General features: G+C 47.5%; 1 protein-coding gene across 8 annotated transcripts in view; it reads left to right on the top strand.

Annotated features, from left to right (window-relative positions):
* LOC125147929 (vegetative cell wall protein gp1-like) overlaps positions 1-19,126 on the top strand; it is a 102,739-nt gene that overhangs the window by 78,673 nt on the left and 4,940 nt on the right. Inside the window, exon 4 of one of the 8 annotated variants that reach the window (XM_047825434.1) lies at positions 5,707-5,743. The exons of the other annotated variants lie outside the window; for them this stretch is intronic. The gene's annotated coding sequence lies outside the window, so the exon portion shown is untranslated. Of the gene's footprint in view, positions 1-5,706; positions 5,744-19,126 lie in introns of those variants that run through there. 8 annotated transcript variants of the gene reach the window in all.

Genomic DNA, 19,126 nt, shown 5'->3' with positions numbered 1-19,126 from the left:
GACAGAGTGCAAACTTTATCAAGTTTGCAGGCAGGTTGGATGACTGTTTTTGCTTTGTTCTGTTATGCCTGCTTGCTTATAAAAGTTAGTGAGCACGTCAGAATTTGACTGGTACTTCTAGATTGTGAAGTGAGAGACTCTTCACCCCCTCCTACCTCAAACTGTCGGAAGCTACCGATACTACCTGAGAAAACCACCCTGCAATTGTGAACCGTCAACCTGGCTTAGGTCGGACCCCCACAGAGAGAAGCACTCTTCTCTCCCCCCTGACGAGGCTGGAAGGGAACCGCTTTTCCCAGATGGTGGGCCTCCCCAAAGACCAAAGACCACAGCGGCATTGCCACTTCCCATGCCCTTCGTGGACCGAATGTGGGAAGAGGGAGGAAGAGTCTGCCGTTTCTTAGGAAGTGCAGCAGTGGTTCCCTGGCCCCGTACCTGATGGTTCTTTTCAGAGGCTGGGGTGTGCAGATTCTGTTTTTGTCTCTGGGCCCTCATCACAGGTGTGGGGCCCTAAGTCACATCAATACCTTTATTAGAAGTCATATTTACAAGTGTAGCATTTCATTGCAGGAAATCTCCGGAGAGATCCTGTGGCTAAAATCTTCAAATTACGGGAGAGGTAAAGAGGCCCAGGGAGGCTAAGCTGCTCGTCCAGGGCCACTCTCATTTGGGGGGCAGAGGTGTAATTGGAAGCCAAATTGCCCACTGTGTGCAGTGCCGTGTGTGCTGCTGAGCCGACTGGGCAGGTTTAAGTGCAGGGATTGTATGGAGGCACGAGGATCAATCACCAAGCCTTCACCCACTACCTACAAGGGGCTCAGAACTATGCCGCCTGGGTCAGGTGAAGTGCAGGAGGCAGTGTCCTTTCTTGGAGAATTCACGGTCTGGTTGGGGACTGTAACTAACCTGGGAAACAGCAATGAACTAGCTCACCGGAGGGGAGTAGCTCCAAGAACACAGGAGCACAAAGAACAGTAATTCAGGAGGTGGGCAAGAGGTCTGCTCCAGACTCAGACAGAACTGGGTTCAAATCCCAGCTCTCCACAGGCAAGCCTCGTAACCTCTCTAAGCCTCACTTTGCCTATCTACGTGGGAATGATAAGGGCCTCTTTTGTAGAACAGTGAAAATTAAATGAGGTCTCGCTGCTAAAATGCTCTGCGTAGAGTTGGGACTACATGGTAAGTGCTCTGTTGGCTAAGTAATATTAGTGTGTTTAGTAATCAAAGAGGAGAAGGGTATCATAAGCAAACGCCTTGGTTCTCGATCAAGCCTGCCTGTGTATGTGGTGCCCCCAAGGGGTCCATTTAGGGGGTAGAAAAATCTTGAAGATGCTAATTAGATGACGGCTGTGACCTGACAAGGAAACACAATCTAGAGAGAGGATTAGTCAAGATCAACCAAGTATGGTGGGATTACCCGCCCGCTGCCATGTCAGGGTTGACTGAGTGTCGCATAGTGTTTGAAGCGTGGTAATCACCTGCTTTTCCACATACTCCGTCGTCTCCAGCCTCTTGATTGGGCCACAAATGCAAGCGCAGGACTAGAAACGAGCAAGAAATCATTCTCAGAGTTGTCTTTGTAGAGCAACCGCCATGGCAGTTGTGTGAAATGGATTAGTCGTTCTTAAGGTTTCTGTTTGCTAATCTCCTTACCAGCTTCACAAATACCCCAAGGTCAGGTTTAGTCCTAGATCAGTCTGCCGTAATGCAACTCTCAGGTAGTAATGCGATGAGGCCTGAGTGCACTCCAGACTCTGAGTTCTTGGTGAGTTAAGTAAAAAAGGTGATCACCAGGCTAGCTGCACAAATGGAACCAGAAGGAGAATGTCTGTCTAGCGGAGGGACATACATTTCGATATATGGAAAATGAAATCAAAGGTTCCAGGAGCCCGAAACGGTCACTTTGGCTCAACAACAGAGATTTTTAATCTGTAAGATGTTTTCACCAGAGAACAAAGCCTTCATCTGGGAAAGACACTGCAAGGACCACCTCCCCCCTACCCCCCATGGTTCCGAATCAGTTGGAAAATTCAGGATACGGAACAAGTGAACTTTGGTTTGGCCAGGTGCATAATCTGACTATTAATACATAGAAAGAATTTACACCTCTCTTAGCACCCGCAGTGGTTACAATGTAGCCTTTTGGACTGACCTGTGCACTGACACTGACTTAATAAAAGAAATAAGCAATAAAAGAAAACTCTCTTCCCAATTTACTGGGAAGAGAAATTCCATCCCCAGATTTGCCCTCAGAGCTTCCTCACTTACCATCCACTGCTAAGGAAATTTTTTTTACTTAGAATTGTCTAGCTTTGTCTAGTCATTAGCTTTGCAATTTCTCCTGGGAATCCCGTTTTCTCACTTACCTGGATCACGGTTAACTGAAAAATACGTCAATGTAGTAACCACTTCACCTCCATTAGGATGGCTACTATCATTTTTTTCCGTTTTTCTTTTTTTTTTTTAAGTTGTATTTATTTTTGAGAGAGAGAAAGACAGTGCGAGTGGAGAGAGAGGGACACAGGATCTGAACGAGGCTCCAGGCTCTGAGCTGTCAGCACAGAGCCTAACGTGGGGCTCGAACTCGTGAACCATGAGATCATGACCTGAGCTGAAGCACAGAGCCTGGAGCCTGCCTCGGATTCTGTGTCTCCCTCTCTCTCTGCCTTTCCCCCGCTCGTGCTCTGTCTCCCTCTCTATCAAAAATAAATAAACATTAAATTAAAGAAATTAAGACAATACATTTTATGCCATATGTTGTTTACCACAATAAGAAAATCAGTGTAATAAACGCCTCAAAAACCCAAGACAGATTGACAGATGGGGAAATGCAGAAGTGGACAGAGAGCTGATAAAACAAGCATAATAAAATATTAATGGTGGAATCTAGGTGGTGGGTTTATGAGGGGTCACTGTCAAATTTCTTCGACTTTGTTACATGTTGGAAAATTTTTATCATGAAATCTTGGCAAAGAATGAAAAAACTCAGTGTAGTAATTAAGATCTATATACCTGCATAGATAGACACACCTATGATACCTATGCTCTACGTGTGGCACTAATATTTATTACGATCGTGGCATCTTTCTCCTAAAAAGAATTCCATCCCTCTAGTAGAGTAGAATATTGTAAGAATAATAGGGAGACTTCATCGTGTTAATTTGCGTAACATCTTTTCCCCTCAGATGACACATACACATTGGTATTTAGAAAATCGCTGGGGCGCCTGGGTGGCGCAGTCGGTTAAGCGTCCGACTTCAGCCAGGTCACGATCTCGCGGTCCGTGAGTTCGAGCCCCGCGTCAGGCTCTGGGCTGATGGCTCGGAGCCTGGAGCCTGCTTCCGATTCTGTGTCTCCCTCTCTGCCCCTCCCCCGTTCATGCTCTGTCTCTCTCTGTCCCAAAAATAAATAAACGTTGAAAAAAAAATTTAAAAAAAAAAAAAAATCGCTTGGGATAGAAGGGCTCTTAGCGTGAAGAGCATGGGGCCTGTGCTCAACTTTCCACAACTCCAGTCCTGCTCCTGAGAACTATTGCATTCACTCACTTCTGGGTTTTTTTGCTTCTGGTGGTTATTTCCCTATCTCATTGTATCAACTGATAGACCTGGTCTGTTGACTTCCTGCCTTGAGAGATGTGGAGTTCCCATATACTAGCTCCACCCACGCCATCCCCATTTCCACGGCTGTCCCCCCCCCCCCCGCCCCGCCCCTTCCTCCCTGCCAAATAAACACACCACCCTCGGTCCCTCCAGCAGTTGTCTCCACGACTTCAAACGTGTGCCTAGATGTCCATTTCTTGTACTACCAACCATCCCTCTCATGTCGTCATTCTCTGTAAGGTATTTGAAATTCTCATCCTCCTCCACACCTCTGCTCCCACTCACCTTCGACCCACAAACTGTTCGCTGTGTCTTTATTTTTATATCGTTGCATCAGTTTGAATGAGCCAAAAAAAAAACCAAAACCAAAAACAAAAACAACCCAAACCCAAACGCTACGACATCTCCATGCTGAAAATCCCATTCTCGCGTGGTGAATAATCACACCGCTAAGAACACAGTAGGCACTATAGAAACATCTGGACAGTTGGGTATCAGTCACGGTTGCCAACACTGAGTTCAAAAAACATGGGCCTCACCAGAGCCTCCTTATCCCTGGGGGGGGCAGATTGCAAGTTCATCCTCATCCCAAGTGGGAACAAAGACAAAAGGTGTCTCATAAACTTCTTTCTATGTTATTTAAGGAAAAAGCACCACATTCACTCTGCGTCCTTTGCGGGATTCTGAAAGGTCTAACAACTGCATTAGATTTTTTTTTTTTTAATTTTTTTTTTATTAAAAAAATTTTTTTTTTCAACGTTTATTTATTTTTGGGACAGAGAGAGACAGAGCATGAACGGGGAAGGGGCAGAGAGAGAGGGAGACACAGAATCGGAAACAGGCTCCAGGCTCTGAGCCATCAGCCCAGAGCCCGACGCGAGGCTCGAACTCCCGGACCGTGAGATCGTGACCTAGCTGAAGTCGGACGCTTAACCGACTGCGCCACCCAGGCGCCCCTGCATTATATTTTTAAAAATGAGATGAAAATAAAGCAAGAGAGAACTGTAACAGACTATTAGAAATAAGGCAGACTTAGGGGATATCCTTGACCTTCTCAGTTTGTCTGAGCTGTCCCTCAAACAGGGACAGCTTCGTTTCCGGGAGAGACACAAAATGGCCCAGAAAGACCATGGCACGAGCCTTCTAGCATGTTGTGTAGCCCGTTTCATCCTGCCGTGCATCTGTGTTATGCACGTGTGTGATATTTCACAGAACTGAATATAGCTTCTATCCAGAGATTCAAGGGTATCGATCATCTTGGTTTTCTCCTTACCCCCTAGCATTAGTCCCTTACTTACTGCATGAGAACCTGAGTCTCCTGAAATGCAGGCCAGTTCACTCTACAACTTTGCTCAAAGATGTCAAGCCTGGCATATTGAGCCCGTAGCTGTTCTGTCAGAAGCTGGTTGTTTATCACGTGCTCTGACATGCACGGAGCTTCCTCTGTACCCTCCTTCCCCCAGGACACTGCAAACAGCCTCGTTCCAGGTTTTCACGCCATGCTTTAGGAGTGTGACAGTCCCAGATTGCTGTCTGACACAGTCACTCAAGTAGAAGACTCCTCCCATTTTTTTTATTTGATCAGAGGAGAAAGCAAAAGTTCAGAGCAATTCCAGGTCTTGCTCTAGCGTGCTGATATTTCTTTCTTTCTTTCTTTCTTTTTTTCTTTTAATGTGTTTTATCTATTTTGAGAGAGACAGAGAGAGAAAGAGAGTAAGGGAGGATGGGCAGAGGATGGGACTGACACGGGACTCAATCTCACGTACCGTGAGATCATGACCTGAGCAGAAATCAAGAGTTGGCCACAGGGGTGCCTGGCGGGGCTCAGTCAGTTAAGTGTCCCACTTCAGCGCAGGTCATGATATCACGGTTCGTGGGTTTGAGCCCCGTGTCAGGCTCTGTGCTGACAGCTCGGAGCCTGGAGCCTGCTTCGGATTCTGTGTCTCCCTCTCTCTCTGACCCTCCCCCATTCATGCTCTGCCTCTCTCGGTCTCAAAAATAAATAAACATTAAAAAAAAAAAAAAGAGTTGGCCACTTAACTGAGTCACACAGGTGCCCCTGCGTGTTGACATTTCTTAAGTTTCAACGAATCTGTGTTAATTCCAGGTCTAGAATCCGGGCCGCTACCTGCCCACAATGATATCTACTACTGAATCCCTGGAACCTATGAATGTATTACCTTACTAGGCAAAAGGGACTTTCAAATGAGATTAAGGATTGGGGAGATGGAGAGATTTTTCTGAATTATCCAGGTGAGTCCAATCTGATCACATGGATCCTTTAAAAACAGAGAACATTCCCTGTCTGTGCGGAGGGGATGTGACTGCGGAAGGAAGGGGCGAGATGGATGTAATGGGGGAAGGACTCAGCCCAGCGTTACCGGTTTTGAAGATGGAAGAAGGGGGCCATGAGCCAAGGAGTGTGGGCAGCTTCTGGAAGCTAAGAAAAGGCAAGGAATCAGTTTCTTCCTTAGCATCTACAGAGAGGAACTCAGTCTTGCCAACACCTTGAATTTAGCTCAGCATGACCCATTTTAGGCTTTTGACCCACAGAAGCGTAAGATAATGCAATGCGCGTGTTGTTTTCAGTCACTAAGTTTGTTGTGATTTGTTACAGCGGCATTAGGTGACTGATAGACCGCCCTGGTCCAGATGGGCATGCCCTCAAAAGATACAAAGACAACCAATTCTTCATAATAACTAGGCACTTGAGAATTGTTTATAAATCACGTAATCGGGAGATCTCAGCTACCTGGGGCTCCTGCAAAATTTGTCAAGGTGATAACGGAGTTTCTCCGAATGGCTGAGGATTTACTCATGTGAGACCCCAAATGTTTTTTATTTTAACCATTTTGTAAGGTGAGCATTTTTAACTTTTAAGAAGTTTAAAATTTCACATTTTAAGTTGAACATTCAAGTTTAACATTTTACCCTTAGGGGAGATGAATGTCTTTATAAATCAGAGATCTATATTATATATATACATACACATAAATATTTCTTCATCTACATGGGTATATGCTTATATATTCTTTTCTACTTAAGCAGAATACATTAAACTTTATTTAACATTTTTGTGCCGCGTGGGAGGATTTCCTATTTTGAGCATTAGTTCCTACCCAATACTATGGCATCACCGTTGTGGCTAAGTACTGGAAAACGACCGTATGTGGCAGATTTTCTGGAATGATTCCACTTTTAAATATTCTGTCCCACCTTCCTTATTCTGGCCAGATGACCTTTCCTGATCTTCTGCTCAGGTACCCCTGTCCTATAGCTGTGTGGCTACTTGCCTTCAAAATAATCGGCCCCAGGCTAGCGTGCAAAAGGGAATTCTAAATCATACGTTTGCCTTGAATACATTAAAAGGAAATAAAAATATTTTTGCAGTTTCCTGCGTGTTACCTCTCGGCCCTGATAATGAATTTTGTGCACAAACTTTGTAGTTAATCGTGTCATCCTTATCGGGCTGTTGGCATGATGACGCTAAGTAACGCAGGAAGTTAACTGGCCAGCTTGTCAAGCAGGCGATCTGTAACAGGGCCATGGGGAAAACTCAGAATCCCTTAGTCTCTCTCTGTTCCTTGACCTGGTGAATCTACCCTCTTGCTTTCGACTTAAATAGCAACCTCAGTACCTCTCCTGGGGGGTCCTTTAAACAAGACTAGAGCCACCGCCCAAACAAACCAGCGTGATTATGGTTTCCCTTCTCAAAACAATATTTCCTTTCTAAATCCAGTCTCGGAAAATCTAACCCAACACAGGCCTCCAGGCTCCAACCACGACCATCTTCAAAAAGGCATACGAGATGTTCCGTTTCTCGATCTGGTTGCAGCAGCCGAACTCACCACCTGCTCAGATGACTGAGACAGGAGGCCCCTTTCCAGGGGGTGGTGTGGCTGGAACCAGCTTTGTAACCAAGGCCTTCCAGCTTATTGGTCCTAGCCCCCCGAGGACCTATTTGACTAACTGCGTGACTCCTATGGTTACTAACCGCTCTTAACACAAAGAGGGGTCAGTAAGGCTGTGGGGACGAGCTGGCGTTTCTCTGAACTCACTTAGCTAGGCTAGAGAGGGAGGGGGTGAGAGAGTGTGTGTTTGTGTGAGTCTGTGTGAGTGTGAACCGGGTGGGACCGTGTACGCGCGTGAACCGGGTGGGACGTGTCTTTGTATCCGGGAATATGAATTGCGCGAGTCCGTGTGTGTATATTACATGTGCACGCATGCGCGTGTGTGCGATCCCACGGGCCACCGAAGGGAAAACGAGACAGAGACGGAGAGAGGAAGCCTAGCAGGAAAAGAGAACCCACAGAAAAAGACAGAGACACAGACACGTGTAGACATAAAGAATGAGTGAGTGAAAGACGCAAGGAGAGGAAATGAGCGACAGAGGGCAGAGGCAGGGGGTAGGAGCGCAGAAAGAAAGAAGAAGACAGAAGAGGAGAGACGGGAGGCACGAGCCCTGCCCATTTCCCGAGGTGAGAAATGCCGTTGAGGGGACGGGACAGAACCGGAAGGTCCCGGAAGGTTAATGTCATTCCCTTGCCGTTTGTCTGTCTTCTGGTCGCAACACTGCTGTCTTCTGCCCCGTGGTCTTGTCACCCAGCCTCAGCCCCCGTGGCCCGGGAGACCTAAAGCGTCATTGTGGAGCTGTGGGTTTATTATTATTATTATTATTTTTTTTCTGATAGCTTAGCAACATCAAACAAAGGAAGTCACGCTAGCCCTGTGCCCCAACAAGGCAAACAGTCTGTGCCCCAGCCTGGACACGTCGCTCCCAGGACACACATGGATGGAGCCGGGGGCCAGAGGGGCTGAAGAGGCAGAGACCTGAGTCTGGGAACAACAAAAACCCTGCCTGGAATTCAGTGCTGAGCAGTGACTGAGGAGAGCGGTTGACGTGGGAAGGGGTGTGGCTCCAGTGGGAGCCTTCTCATGCTTATGGGACAGGCCATCTGCCTGGGGACTGGGGAGGGTCTCAGGCCCAGCTCCCCCACGGACCTGCTGTGTTTCTTGTTTTCCTGTTTAGGCCCGGATTTATTTATTTGTTGTTTTCATGTGCGGAAGATGGTGTGGCACGGGATCAGTGGTCTCCAAAAGGCTCTGGGGATTCCAGCGCGTTCCAGGGAGCTCCCTCAGGGCCTGTGGACCAAGGTAGTTGAGCGAGCAGGGAGCCAGCTGTCCCCCCTGCACCAGCCTGTTCGGCCCCCTGCTCGCGTTCTGCCTCGGTTTGAAGACGGCTGAACAAAAGCAAGCGGGAAGCCCCTTGTGCCGGACCATGTCCCCATCCCTGCCGGTCCCGACACTTCCCACTCCAGAGCGTGGAGAGCACTACAGGGACCCTGGGACAGAGGAGGCAATGCACTTTGGCAGAGGAGCAACTCGTTTCTTTCATACGATCAGGGGGTCTAGACTCTTCTCGGCTGGGCCCCAGCGCTGGAAACTCCCCCACAGAGGCTGACTCCTGGGGACTAAGGCACGTGTGTACACGGGCTGAAGGAGGTGGAGGGGTGCACCCCACCCTGAAGGGCATAGTCTCGTCACTGGAATTTCTGGGTTGGGCAAACCATTCACTGATATCGTGTTCAGCCATAACGAAATAAAGAAGGTACTTCCTTGAAATGAGGGCTACCTTGATGATTACAAATCCTGCCAGAAACCAAGGGAAACCCAGAGGAGATGACTCATCGGGTTAGAAGGTCAGATTCAAGCTCCATCGGATGGCAGTGGCCGTTCCTTTCTGCCAGCCAGCTGCGCTCGCACCCAGGCCTCCCAGCTGGCCCGTCCCTGTTCTGCCCGTCCACGCCTCACTCGGGCCCACCCACTCTGTCAACAAGCAGGTGCTATCCCTCAGGGTACGTCATCGAGGCATATGCCATTTCTGGCCTCCTGAGCTGCCCCCCGCTAACGTCACAGTGGCTTGCCCATTGCGTCTTCCGGAAGGATCAGAGAGAGGGCAGGCAAGCGACGGGAAAACCAGCCCTCCTCTGTTGAGTTCTCTTAGCGCTTTCCTCTTGGACTGGGGAGCAATGAGGTGGGGGGCGGGGGACCGGCCTGCGGGCGGAAGCTGGGGGGAGGGGGAGGCATTCGCCATCAGATGGAAAAATGACCAAGTGCTCAAAAGCCAGGTGGACAAATCTGCCAAATCGTTAGAACGACGTCCTGTTCCGTCCAGAGGGTACAGCAAACACAGACGGACAAAGCACAGTGGTAATTACATCTCCGAAGAAGATGCTAAATATTTCAAGGCCTGCCTGGTGCTGATTCATATCAGAGGGAATTTTATGATAGTGGGTTTCACAGGCAGTAAACTCGTGTAGCGAGGTATTTTTTTCCTCTCTCTTAAAAAGTGCCGCGTCCATGTCGTCCCGTGTAGCGGGTAAGGGCTATGTTCCCTTTACGTAAATTAGCAGCACCTTTAGCTCAGCCTGAGTTCTCGCACTGGGTCGTTCTTCACCGCGGCTGCCTCGTGGCCAGGGAAATCTCTCCATAATTGGACCATAGTTGATTACTGTTTCCAGGGGCAACCACTTCAGATTTCTAGCATGTGGGTGGTTTGCACACATGAGTCACGCAGGTGTTAATGTTCCTCCAGAGGAACCAGCCGTGTCCTTTTACCAGGGCCGGCCAATCTGCTCACTGGGGAGGCTTGCCCCACCACCGCAGGGGGCACAAAAGGCCAGCCCCTTGCCCCAAAGGACTGCGCGGCTGCCACCTGCAAACACTCCAGTGCCCTTGTGCCTCAGGTCACGGCTCACCTTTCCTTGAGAGCGATTCTTGCACTGCCCTCCTCGAACTCCCTCCATAAATCACGTGCCTCCAGGCCCCGTCTCAGGCTCTGCTTCTGGAGCCTCAGCTAAGACAGTGCATCTCTAGATCGGTGGCCCCAAAGAGCTGGCATTCCGAGGTCTTTCCCCTGGTGCCATAGATGGCTCCCGACCCGGTGTGGTTTCCCTAGTTCTTCTAGAAGCTTGCCTGGGCAGCAGAGGCTGATTGTGGTGGCCCTGCTCCAACACAGGGAGGCAGCAGGTCACATCGCTGGAAAGCGCTCTGCCAGTTGACCTTGGCCTCGGTAGGTGAATTCTTCCTAGGAGGCATCAGCAAGGCAAAGTGTTTCAGATCTGAGCACCACAGAAGCAAAGTGGTGGCCAGAGACGGAGCCCGTTGCTTTGTGTAGATGTGCAAAGGGCTGCTGTGGATGGGGTCTCCCGTACCAAACTACAGCTGGGTCTTAGTCACTTCTGGCTGCTGCCACAGAATACCATAGACCGGGTGCCTTGTAAACAACATTTACTTCCCACGGTTGTGGAAGCTGGGCAGCTCATGATCAAGGTGCCGGCAGATTCAGTGTCTGATAAGAGTCTGTTTCCTGGTTCACGGACCACTGTCCCCTTGGAGGGTCCTTACATGACAGAAGGAGCAGGGGGGGCTCTAATGTCTCTTATATAAGGGCACTAATCCCATTCATGAGGGCTTCCACCTTTATAAGCCAATTATCTCCCAAAATACCATCACAATAGGGAGTAGGTTTCCCTATGGGGATTTGGCAGCGGGTGGGGGGTGGGGGGACACAAACATTCACTCTATAGCAGGCTGTCATCTGAAATTCCACTCGTAGAGATTTAGTCCTTTATGTTGAAACACAATGTGACTTCTTACATTGTCAGCTATTAGCAGCTTTGTGTGAATTAGTTTGTTCCGGGGTCCAATGTGACAGTTGGTCCCAGCAGTCTTGGACGGGGGGAGGGAGGAAAGTCAGGACCAGAATCAAAGCTTGGACGAGGGCACCTCTGCCATGGGCCTGGGTGGTGGGAGAGGGGCATCGCCAGGGCTGGCTTCTTCCCGGATTCGCTGACAGTATTGGTGGCAATTTCAAACTGACAACCCCAGTTTTAAACTTCCCTCCCTCCCATATCTCACGGTCACGCGCGATCACAGACACAGAGGAGGACTTAAAAGTGCAGGCTCTTCAACAAAAAGACAAAGACTATAGGATTCCACGTCCATGAGGTCAACCTCCTAGAAACGGAGGGGAGAGTGGGGACTGCCAGCGGCTGGAGGGAGGGGGATGGGGAGAGCTGTTTAGCGAGTATGGAAGGGTTCCGGACGTCAGCTGCACCGGCAGCGTGAGCCTACTTAATACCGCTGATATATGCACTTAAAATGGTGACAATGGTAGATTTTACGTTATGTGTCTTTGGCCACAATTAAAAATGCTTTTCAAAGACAATTTGGGCTTTTCGTATCGAGGACCCTCATGTAATAGCTATTTGTTGACTCGGTATTCACAGAGCATACTCCTTTTGTGAACTCCCGCACCTAAAGCTCAAAAGCCGAACACAAACCAGCAGAAAGGGCCTCAAGACCCTCAGAAGATGTCCCCTAATTCTGCCCTGGTGAAACCATTCCCAGCCTGTCTCCCCCCATTTCTGGGCTCTTTCCCACCAGGGCCCTGCCCACGCTTTGTCTCTCCAGGCCCTGCCTTCCGTGCAGATTCCTTAAGGCCCTCGAACCTTCCAGGGTGGTAACTTCTGCCTCCCCGAGGCACATCTTTCCCATTTCTGTCACTTGTCATGGCTCTCCTCCGTTACGTGATCAGCAGGAGGCCTAGAGTTGGTGTTTGGGTATGTACAGAATTCTTGGCCAGGCCGGCGGGCGGGGAGGGGTGGGGTTGGGGGGGAAGTAGAAGCCATCGGGGAAGGGATAGCGAACACATGAATGGACAGTGAACACACTTCCTGAACACCGTTGTTGTTTTTTCCTGTCTAGTCCGGGCTTGTATCTTTTACTTCTCAGATTTTATGTGTTTGGGTCCTTGCTTGTACTCTCATGAAGTGGTGGGACGCAATTTAGTTCATCAAATTCAGCAGACCTTGTTGGAACCCACTGTGTCCAGAGTGCCATTCAAAGGGTCGGAAATGGCATCTGCAGCCGAGGTGTTATGGCTTGGGTAAAAGGAAACGATGATAGCCCAGTGAGTCGGTCTTAGGAGAAGCTCTCACTAAGCATTAAGGGGTCTCCGGAATACATGCGTTGGGAAGTATGTGGCTCTTTTGTTCTACTTTTGATGACCAGTATATCTCCAGGGGGGAAATCCTTCTGACCTTTGGGTCAATGTGTAGGGATGTCCCGCATATCCCAGAGCACTTAGCATTCCTGCTCCCAGGCACCAAATGCTAGGAGGATCTCTCCATCCATGGTTTCAGCAAGTGTCCAGAAGGTCCTCATACATTTCCATGTGCTTCTTAGGTGGCCATGTTGCCAGACTGAGAACCAGTGGACTCCAGGATAGACATGGAATTCTCCCCATACGTAGCTCCTATATGTAGCTTTCCAAAGGGCGTGACCCTCGGGACTCTTGGACGTCCAAGCCAGGACGAAGATGACAAAGAGGGGATCAGATATGGTGGAAGGAGTGCTCAGGGGCAGCGGGGGGTTGTGCGGTGAGTTCTAGCCGCCCCTCACCCAAGCCTAAGCCACCGGGATTTCCAGAGCAGCCCTCGAGAGTTTTGACAATGTCTTGATGTAGTCGGGAGACCCAGGGGGGCTGACCTCTGACTCCATGGGCTAGGGTCTCAGTGCTGTGGGAAATTGGAAGGCCAGAGAGGACTAAGTGTGTCAGAGGTGTGGGGTGGGAGCTCCCTGCTCCCCACAGCTGTGGGAACAGAAGAGCAGTTATGGGGCCATCTTGGGTCTTGTGCTCCATGACCAGCTTGGAGGGGCCAGGAGACCCAGGCAAGGGACATGGAGAGATAACCTGGAGGAGGTCAGGATGGCCTGATGAAGAAGGCCGCTGAAAATAAGGATCTAACCATCCTGTTAGGGAGCTGCAGGAGAGAGGGACCAGCAGGCAATTTCTGAAAGGGCCCCACAGGAGCATCAGCCTGGACTCTGCCAGGCCAAAAAGAAGACCTCACTTAGCTCCCATTGGAAGAGGAGCTCCCATTGGAATAGGAGCTGTCTGCAGCCTCTGCTTCTCTGCTCCCTCCACCTGGCAGGTGAGTGAGGACAGAATAAAGATCAGAAGAACCGTGCCCACCCCCCCCCCCACCACCATCAGGCTTCCCACCCCAAATAATGCCATGCTGAGAAGGAGGAAGGACATTCTGTTTACCAAATTAAGTCTGTTTGGGGCTTCAAGGGACTGTGAGAGGTGGAAAGCCCTGAGCAACTGCTAGAATTTTCACCCAGCTACAGATGAGGACCCTCACTGGATAAAATTTAAAAGAGACAATACAGGAAGAGTTAAAGTGTTTGATCACAATCCAAATGTCTCCGGAGTTTAGGTAGGTTTCATCTAGATTAATTTCAGAATAATCACTCTAACTCCACTCCCTTGTGCTCCCTGTAAGCTGCTTCATGGGAACGCGGTCAGCTTGCTTAGCAGGCTGCAAAGACCTTGGCAATGGCACAGGTTTTAGAATCATCCCCCCCGCCCCATTCAGGCAATTAGGTCTTACCAGTCTTCATTTAGTTGAACAGTGCCAGCTTCTGTAATTAACATATTGTCGTCAACTGGAATGTCTGCCGGGCTGAAAAACGCAATGTGTAATTTATTGTGATTGGTTTTCATTGAATGGGGTAGAAAAAAAGTAAATTAGCCATAAATTTAGAGAGATGGCACATGGTGAAACTTTATGGAAACTGCAACATTAGCAGAGAAAAGGCCAGCTCCCAAGAACACACAAGAGGAAAATTATACTTCCCGTGAAATGCCACCAGATCCTTGGGGTATAGCAAAAGCTGGTGTCTGAGGACTGGTGCTTCCGTTTTTCTAAGGGAGAAAGAAATGACATGGTGAAGGCTCTGGGATCCTCCGGGATGAAAAGGGCTACACCAGTCACAGGCACTCAGCAAGAAGCTAACAGAAACCCATCAGAGTTGTCTGTGGGTCATGCACATGACTTGCCAGGAGGCTTGGAGGCAAAACCCACTGGGAAGTTTCCGGCTTTATCTTCAAGCCTTGGCCAGTGCAGTTATGGTGTCTCAGTCAGCTTGGGCTGCTATAACAAAACACCATGGACTGGATGGCTTAAGCAACGTATGTTTATTTCTCTCAGTTCTGGAGGCTGGGAAGTGCAAGGTCAAGGTGCCAGCAGATTTGGTTCTTGGTGTGGGCTTTCTTCCTACCTTGCAAACGTCCACCTTCTCACGGTGTTCTCACATGGCAGAGAAAGGAACATCTGGTATCTAGTCCTCCTCTTGTCAGGGCACTGTCCCATTATGGGCACTCTACCCTCATGACCTCATCTAAACATTAATTTCCTTTCAAGAGCCCCACCTCCAAATACCATCACAGTGGGTTTTAGAGCTTCAGCATATAAATCTGGTAGGGGGCAGATAAACATTCAGTCCATAACACATCGTAACCCTCCTGGGGCACAGATAATAGACCCTCTGTCCGATCTTCTCTGTACTTCACCTTGCCCAACACCCAGCTGAGAATGTAGATGGCAGACTGAGCTGTTTCCTTTTGCACAGTCCAGCCTTCCAGGAGACAGAGTCAGGGGAAGAAAAGAGCCTGAGCAGTAGCGTGACCAATGAGGACCTTCAAGTATTATTTGCTGGGACGAGTGTGTCTGTATGTGTGTCTCGTTCCAAAAAAGACTTAAGGTGTTTGCAATGATGAAAAAAAAAAAAAAAAAACCATCGGAAGTCGGTAAGAGAAATGAGGTAAAAGGACACGGATAGAGACAAAATATAGGGCCAAGCCTTAAAATAGAAGGCAAATTAAATCTCTTTTGCTTAACTAGGGAAAAGTGCCATGTTTTCTGGGAAGCCAGTGGCATTCTGTTCCATCTCTCTTTTAAATGAAGAGTGAAGCAGTGTTAGTCTCAATTTAGGGGCCTGCATTTTGATGAGTTCGCTATGCTTTGGTTTTTGTTTGGTTCGCTGACCTTCAATCTCCATTTCAATGAGAAAAGCAAGTTCCATCACAGCCAGTGGGTATTCTTGTGGTTGGTTGCCTTCCTCTGGGGATCTTTGGGTGGGGACCTTGGCAACTCACAAGGGTAGCAGAGGAAGTCAGGGGTTAAGAAAGAATCAGCCTGTGCCATAGAGGAACTCCAAAAAAGAAAATTCTGGAAGGAATATCCATTTTACCTCCAGCATTTAGATGGCTCAGGAGTTAATGATTTTCTAAAGGGGAGTAAGACTAGGTAGGCATCCTCCACTAGAGCGAAAACCTCCATAAGTAAAAATAGGATTATCAGGATAGTTGACCTAACTTTTTTCCTTTGGCCGTGTAGGCCCGGTGAAACAGAGTAGGGCTTATTCAATTCTGTGATATTTGTATTTGATGGAACAAAGGCTGTCTTTTCTTTTAACCCCAAGTCTTGTTTGCCAAGCTTGTCTTTACTTAAATGCTCTGTGTTAATAAGCAGTAGCTCTGAAGGCTCACGTAGACCAGAAGGGTCATTTTCAGCTGCCAGTATTAAAATAAAAGAAAACAAACAAGAAACGGGGAAGTCGCACAAGCATTATATTAATACTGTCTAATGATTCCCCATCATCTACAGGATCCAGTCCAATTTCTTAGCCAAGGATGCAAGCATTTGCTACATTGACTCTTCTAAGATGTTCCCTCCAAAAACTTCCCCGAAGGGACCCTCTGCTCCATACAAAAATCTTTGGTTTCTTAGATCCCAGTCCTGGCACTGAGCCCCTCCTTCTTCCCACTTCTTCACTAGCAGCCCGTAACCAATAGTTTATAGCCATTGATGAATAAGCACCCTGCCAGCTTCCTGGCCTGTCAGCCTCTGAGAAGCCAGGAATCAGCTGGGATTACTTAGAAGACTTAAAGTCAACGGAACCACTTGAGATGGATGTTGTTATGGGCTGAAGTGTGTGCCCCTAATTTTCACACGTTGAATTTTAATTCCTGATCGCCAGGACCTCCGAATGTGACTATATTTGGAGATAGGGCTTTTAAAGAGGAGCCTGAGTTAAGGTGAGGTTGTTAGGGTGGGCCCCAATCCAGTCTGACTGGTGTCCTTATCAGAAGAGGAAATTTAAACAAATAAAGAGACACCCGGGCTGGGAGCACACACAGGAAAGGCCATACAAGGACACAGCGAGATTGCAGCCATGTGCAAGCCAAGGAGAGAGGCCACAGGAGAAACCACACCTGTAGACACCTTGACCTTGGATTTCCGGCCTCTGGCACTGTAAGAAATAAACTTCTCTTGCTGAAGCGCCCCAGTCTGTGGTGCTTTGTGATGGTGGTCTGAACGCACTGATGGAGATGACCTCTGTAAAGACCTCTGTAAAGTCCTTTGAACTCAGGTTCATCACAATCGTTTTTGCTCTCAACCCATAACGATTTTTTTCCGTGTCGTTCATTTGAAAATTAAACCTGAAGTTTAAAAATTATTTTGACTCTTTGTAATGTATTATCTTCCCTCCGATTCGTCAGTCATTAACCAAATCTTTGAGCCCTACTATGCACTGTTCTAAAACAATTAGAGCCCCCGATTCTCCAGTTCGGCTACGAATCTGCCACGGAAGCAAATGCAGCCTGGGGCACTATGGGGCTTGGAAAAGCGTGATGAGTTTCGCGGTAAAGGTCATCATTTTTCTGATTATTCAAGGAATTAGAATTGTTAAAGAATTTGGAAAATACAGAGAAAAGCATGACTGTAAAAATAGACATCACTCACAAAATTACTATGTGGGAAGCATTGCTGTTATGATTTTGAAGAATTTCCTTATAACCTGACTTTGAAAATATGTGTTGGGAATACTTTCCTAGATTGTGAAATAGCTCTTTAAAATCATTTTTAGGGGCGTCTGGGTGGCTTAGTCGGTTAAGCGTCCAACTTCAGCTCAGGTCACAATCTCGCGGTCCGTGAGTTCGAGCCCCGCATCGGGCTCTGGGCTGATGGCTCGGAGCCTGGAGCCTGCTTCCGGTTCTGTGTCTCCCTCTCTCTCTGACCTTCCCCCGTTCATGCTCTGTCTCTCTCTGTCTCAAAAATAAATAAACATTAAAAAAATTTTTTTAAAAAAATAAAACCATTTTTAATGCTGTAATAACATTCTATTGTAGACTTCCTTAATCTATTTATTTTACCATTCACCTGACATCTGACTTTTCCCTATTATCATTATTATTATTATTATTATTGCTATTATGCTATATTAAGGAGCCTGGCTCATTAACTCTCCACATAAATCTATTCAAATTCCTGGTAGTTTCCTTGTGATAGATTCCAAGAAGGGAACTCTAGGATCATGGCAGATGAACTTTGAAGTTCTTGGTGGACATAACCAAACTGCTCTTCTGGGGTAATTGCACGTGCTGGATATGGTTTTTCCTATAAAATAATCAGGTACATGCTACGGGTCCTTCTCCTGCTTAGATGTGATAATCCTGAACTTCAAAGAAGAAAAATCTTTAGAAGGTAGTCCGAAAACTCCTGCACAATATCGAAGAGTTGACTACAAGAAGTGTATTTGTGGTGTTGCATTTTAATCTGTGACACAAATCATTAAGCTTGTCATAATCAAGAAGCAAGATGAAAAAATTGAATTTTTTTTTTAAGTCTAGGATTTTGAATCTAGTACAAAAAGTAGGAGGAATTTTAGAAGCCACCTGCCAACTTTATGGATGACAGAACTGCAGCCCAGGGAAGTGGATTTCTTAAGATCATGTAACGACTAGTCAAAGAATGGTATTGGCATTCATGTCTCCTGGGTACCAGTCATAGAAACTTCTCTTCTGAGAGTCAAGTTAGGGCAGCAGGTAGCAATAAGGCTGTAACTTATTCTTAAAAATGTCAGCTGCTGATCAATGGCTTTTCCAACACCTTCCACTGATTGGTCAATGAGGAGAAAAGTGGTTTTACAAAGAAGAGTCTAAAATAATGATATTTCTAAGTAAGACTTGTGGTTGGAAATGAAGATTGCCCACTGCAGAAACCACCGTGGCTTGCCTGCAGAGAGAAATAACAACTAGGGGTGCCTGGGTGGCTCAGCCAGTTAAGCGTCCGACTCTTGGTTTCAGCTCAGGTCATGATCTCACGGTTTGGTGAGTCTAAGCCCCACAATGGGCTCTGTGCTGGCAGCTGGGAACCTGCTTGAGATTCTCTCTCTCCCCCTCTCTCTGCCCTTCCCCAACTCGCACTGTCTCTGTCTCTGTCAAAATAAATAAATAAACTTAAAAATTAAAAAAAAAAAAAAGAAATGAGAACTTAATGCCTTTTGGAGCTTTTGACTGATGAAAGCCCTGTGCTCACCTCCCTTCTCAGGGCTTTTGGAATGTATAACCAGTGAGAAGGAAAGCATTATTCTTGCTTATCTTGTAATCTGGGAAAAAATGGATCAAATATCCAAGGACAGTGGGCAAGGCAAAGTGTTGTCTTCCTTTCTGGAATTTAGAGACTTAGAAAGAATTCTAGGAAAACTGAGTTCTATATCAGTACAATCCAACAGAGCATAACAGGAGCCATGTATGTAATTTTAAATTATCCGGTAGGCATATTTTAAGGAGTAAAAGACTGTTATTAATATGTTTATTTAACCCAATAGAT

The sequence above is a fragment of the Prionailurus viverrinus genome, chromosome D2 (genome assembly GCF_022837055.1).
Source record: "Prionailurus viverrinus isolate Anna chromosome D2, UM_Priviv_1.0, whole genome shotgun sequence".
NCBI lineage: Eukaryota > Metazoa > Chordata > Mammalia > Carnivora > Felidae > Prionailurus > Prionailurus viverrinus.
This window is presented reverse-complemented; position numbering and strand designations above follow the sequence as displayed.